The sequence below is a fragment of the Aricia agestis genome, chromosome 15 (assembly GCF_905147365.1).
Source record: "Aricia agestis chromosome 15, ilAriAges1.1, whole genome shotgun sequence".
NCBI classification, from domain to species: domain Eukaryota; kingdom Metazoa; phylum Arthropoda; class Insecta; order Lepidoptera; family Lycaenidae; genus Aricia; species Aricia agestis.
The window spans coordinates 10,190,435-10,196,434 of NC_056420.1; positions in this window are offsets into that span (position 1 = coordinate 10,190,435).

Below are 6,000 nucleotides of genomic sequence, written 5' to 3' on the forward strand. Positions count from 1 at the left end.
CTAGTGTTATCTAAGCACACAAGTGCGATATAGGCTTAAACTGTGGATTATTACTGGGTTAGTTGGACGATCCAGTTTACTAAATATTCATAGAATATTTGATAACAATGCCGGTATCTTAACATAAACGTTACTGTGTTTACGTTATATTCAAAATGAATCTCAACAAAACGTTATTAATAATCTAAATTATTACAATGTACAGTAATTATAGAAACGAAAAATAAAATTAACAACAGATAAATATTAATTGTTTGTTATTTAAAAGTTAATTGTTTGTTAACTATACTGATAAAAATAATAAAAATAGACTAAAATAAATTTCATATGAACCCGTTAACTATTTCATATTATAAGACTTTTAATGAAAATACGTTTTACGCAAACTAAAATTTTAATAGACTATTCTGATGGCAACTTTTATTTCGTTTATTATTTCAAGGTTTTGAATTCCTAAAACATGACAAACTTATTAATTTTATGTTCCAAGAAAAGCTGTTACTAATGATTTACTTCTAAAGTTTAAAGTGCCTACCTAGGTCGTTACGGTTAAAGTTGTGCACTAGTTTCTTCTAGCTGTGAATTATAAATATGCTAGTACCATTTGATTTAAGGCCAACTATAACTACATGTCAAATGTTATAAAGTCAAAACTTTGTTACTTGTACAAGGAAAATGTACCACAGGCTACTTTTATCCTGAAATTACCTAATTCTAACTATACAAATTCGGTACTGTTACGTTACACTATTATATTAAAATTCTTATGAATGGCTAGTTCTTTTTTCGTAGACAACACACATCCGCAATAGGGATGATGACAAGGTCAAAGATTAGCGAAAGCTATCAGAGTCATTTTTTCAGCAATGTTTCCATTTTTATAAGGGTCTTTCAATTATCAATAAGAAAAAAAAATAGTCATCATGCCTATTATCTTTATGCAGGTACCTGCCAGGCAGTAATTTATTAAAAAAATATATGTTAGAGCGCCATCTGTTGAATCGTTTTCGTACTGCGAGAACTCTACCCGCTCTACATGAATGGGTATTCTTTTGAACGCTCTTCTTTTATTAAAACGGAGATGGCACTAGTGTACACAAACGAATGCAGTTGAATTTTTCTTAAAGTTGTTTTTCTCTGAAATGCGTATAATTTTATATGAAGTATTGACTTGTTAACCTATGTATATGGGTTTTGTGTAAAATCTTTTTTTTTCGACAAGACGGCAAAAAGATCAGACTCGAAACCTTTGGTATGATACCTTTTACTTTTGTTTTATTTTTGTTGGTATAATTTTGTGTCTACATTTAAAAAGCAAATCTTATGTTTTGTGCGATACCTACAGCCCAGATAAACTGATCCGGTTTATGGCGCACTTGTTATGACTTGTAAAAACTATGTTTAAAAATGTTAATTAAAATAAATAAATGAAATATAACCTTCCCACACAAAAAAAGGCCTTAATGTAGTTAAAATCTAAAAATATGAGGGATTTAATAAGATCCCAAAAAACGAAATATTCTATCATTATTTTAATAAGTAAGTAGTTTGATCGCACAAAATTCAAACAAAATATCTAATATAAATTGAGGTTAATGATATTTTAATGCTACGTTGTGGGTACGTGTTATCAAAATGTAATTACTACGTGAAATGTAGAGTACACGCGGGAAGAAAACTGTTTTCGCTGATACTTGTTTTTGTTTTAAGCCATTAGACACTTTTTGCAACGCTTGTACTAAATGTAGAAGGTACATCGTATAACTCGATGTTATAGTCAAACAAGAGAATCTTAGAGGATAGGAATAAAAATTACTAGCTCTTATAGCTTTAAAAATTGAAGACTTGGGTGGATAGAGCGGGTAAATAACAGTTTGAAAACGACCTTTTTTGCATAAACGGAAGCTTTGAAATCAAAAATGTGGATATGTATAGCCACATAATGAAGTAAAGAAGTTACAAGGTTTGTTAAAATTATAAAGGAAAAAATGATTAATTGCTCGTCCACTACGGTCTTCAATTGTTTATGATTGTTACCTCGATCTCTTCCCCATAAGAGATTCGTTGAGATTTAACTGGACCCCCTACGCCATATTATAGGCTCTTTCCCCACTCTAAATATCTCGCGTAATTTGTGAATGGCTCCTAAGAAGCCAGAAACAAATTAAATAAAAAAAAAAACGAAATTGAATAGAATATCAGTAACATTTCTAAGTATGGAGAAATTGGTGATGCGGTGTACGCTTCTTGCTGCTAAAACTTTATTTCCTATAGGGCTCTTAAGACTCATAAGACCTATCTTTTATCTTCATATCGTAATTCGCAACAGCTCTTTTTAATGAAGTCTATCTTCTGCACTCAGAGACGACTTTTAATTACTTAACTGTAAATAAATGAATATTTTGTCACAAACCATACATTATCTGTCAAACTCTGCATTAAATGGAAGTTTAATCATCATTAAATGTATCTTAGTGTGGCCGCTAAAGTCATTAACTTAAAAGGGTACTGGTACTTCAATTACTAACAAATTAGTCGATACATGTTTCAAGTAAAAAATCAATACAAAAGAAAATATTTTCCGAGCAAGTAAACAAAGCCATGTTAAAAGTAATTTATCAAATGCCTCGAGCCCCGCCCATCATTACAAAAACATGATCCCTAGTAACGAGCTCCATACGAAAAATATTTGTTTTTTTTGTTAGGAAAAAGTAAAAAAAAACTAACATTTATTAGTCGCGTGCTAGATATAATAGGTACGACGTTTGTTATTTAATATTACATTAAGGCAATGATTATGTTATTATATGGAAAGGCTATTATTATTCTTGAAAAAGAGCAGTGCAAAAAACCTGAGATAGTAAAACTACTATGAGTCTAGTATGAGTCTGAGTATTTTGATCTCAGTATTTATATACTTAGTGATAATTTATTTTATCAAAAGTTTTTACAGACAACAAATTCTCATACTTACTTTATTTTGTATTTACACGTTTTTCGTGGGAACATTTTAGTGGGTACTTTTTGTATTTTATCTGTAAAAGTTATGTAATGTTTCCTGTATACCCAGTGTTAGTATAGTTGTATAGATTCAGCCCGCATTGCTACAAACGCTAGATTTAGTGGAATTACATTCGCCAGCACACAGACAAAAGCTCGGCGTACAATCATCTTACTGAATATTAGTATCTACATTCGTATTACTAGTTTTTACTCGCAATGATACCGTATACGGAAACAATATAAGAGTTTTTCTAAAACTCCTAAAATAAGCATCTGTAATCAGCGGATTTAACTACAAACATATTAAATTTTATCACATTTTATTTTGCATATTATTAAGACGCTCGCTATTCCGTTGCTTTAAAATTCGTTCATCGCGCGGGAACCGTACGTTTAACGGGGATAAGGCTTCTTACAGACGAACGGCACGTGTCGGCGGCAGTTGACGGCAGTCGTTGACAGTTTATGACGCTTGCAGGGGGCCTACCACGACCTTTCCTAAAACGATCATGTTTCCAGAACACTTTGTTGTAAGATTACAATAACATTACCGTACTCACTTTTTAAATATAATTTTACTAAAAAACCAGTAAAAAATGCAAAACATTGTTAAATCCGCTGAGCAATATCAACTTTTTTTAAGATCGCTATTAAATAATTATTGCTTATCTGTCAAACGGTGTCGCTTAGTAGAGGAGGTGGTAGGGTCCCAGTTGTGATTTACCGCCTAAAGGTAAGCGACCACAGGTCGGTATCATACACAACGGACATCTCGCATCAAACGGATAATTTTTTCACAGTACGTCCACTGAATCGGCAGCGTACGGATTACCGACTAGCCTAGTAAGTGAATGCTCAAAAGGGGGGTGTGGATGGAATAGTCGAAAGCAGAAATTTTGACTTAGGAACTTTGTTTGGACTAATTTGAAGATAAACATACGTCTAGTCGGTCATAAGCGTCATAAAATCCGTAAATCGCGGCCGCAATTCGCGTCACGAGTGTGGAGCCCACATTAGGTATTCATTATGATTCTATTGTAATAAAATACTTCAGCTTCAGTGTGACATGCAACCAAAAAAACTAAATAAATATAAGACCATACGTGGGAGAGCCATGCTATACGTGGGAGAGCCATGCTTCGGCACGAATGGGCCGGCTCGACCGGAGAAATACCACGTTCTCACAGAAAACCGGCGTGAAACAGCGCTTGCGCTGTGTTTCGCCGAGTGAGTGAGTTTACCGGAGGCCCGATTCCCTTCCCTATCCTCCCCTATTCCCTTCCCTTCCAATCCCTACCCTCCCCTATTACCCGATTCCCTCTAAAAGGCCGGCAACGCACCTGCAGCTCTTCTGATGCTGCGAGTGTCCATGGGCGACGGAAGTTGCTTTCCATCAGGTGAACCGTTTGCTCGTTTGCCCCCTTATTTCATAAAAAAAAAGACCAATTGTTAATAGGGACTATTGCGTGAAGGTAGGAGCAGAGGGTGCTATTAGCACATGCTATTTACACAGGGTATAACAAAACTAAGATAATACTTTAAGGTGTGTTGGAGTATATTATAGAGTTCGCTGTGAAAGTAGTAGCGCTGAAAGAGTCACCTTTTTCACCTTTGTATGGAAAAATTCATGACGCGCGAGTGCTTGCCCATACAAATCGTAAAAAAATTTTGGTCTTTCAGCGCTGCTTCTTTCACAGTGAACTCTATATAAGGAACATATACACATTACACACCCTAAAGTATTATCACTTATTTATTTTTGTTACACCCTGTATATTAAATAATCCAACTAAAATCTGATAAGTTGTTTCCAACATATTATAATATTATATAATATCTATGGACGCTTTTACACCACGTCAGTCTGGCCCCGTGCTAAGTACCTGAAGGACTTGTGTTACGGGTACCAGACAACGGAAATATATTTAATACTGTTATACTATACATATATTTAAGATTTTTATTATATGATACACATATTTAATACACATCTATGACCCAGGAACTTTGAAAACTTTTTGTTCCGTCGGCGGGATTCGAACCCGCGACCCCCGGCTTGAGCTACCAACAGCCACCAACTGAGCCACAGAGGTCGTCATATTGACCGAAACAATATCAAACGTCGAACAAACTTTTTGTTTACTGTCTATGCATGATGCCGTTTAGTGTGAAAATATTGCAGTAATATATCCTATTGAATGATGATATAAAGGAAGCACGATATCAATGCATAATAGAGCTCGTTGAAATATATTGTACGGGGGAATATGATTGCAGGTCATGCGTGAAACAATTACTCAGGCGAGCGCACGCGAAATGTGATCGGTCACAGGCTGTGTGCATGTTTAACGCTCTGTGCCATTTTGTGTATTAATGTAAAAAAAAAACGCAATTCTTGTGGGGTAATATTTTTTTATTTCAAACACAGAACAAGTTATTATATATAATAACTATTTTGAATTCCAGAAAAAAATCCTTATAAAAATGAATAGAGAATAATCTCATCGAGTATTCGTGTTTAATTTTGAAATTACATAAATAATATTATTAACAATAACGATAATTACCAAATGCCTAATTGTAGGACTATCTGCTATCCACTAGATTGATTTGATTAAAAATGGACACAGTAAATTTTTTTTTTGTAGATAATATCAGTATGAAACTGTAACCATTATAGTCATACGATTTACATTAACATCTTCTTAAAAGGCCGGCAACGCACCTGTAGCTCTTCTGATGTTGCGAGAGTCCATGGGCGACGGTAGTTGCTTACCATCTGTGACCCGTTTGCTCGTTTGCCCCCTTATTTTATATATATAAAAAAATATATTTTAAAAGCTCACCTAAGGAAAGGATTTTTTGTTTTCATTAAAATTTCCTGTCAATACATTTACTTTCATTTCTTTTCCTTTATTACCGAGTCTTGTTACCATAACAAGATATTTCTTAGAAATGTAATCTTTACAGAAGAATGAGAAATAATAATCTAAGGAT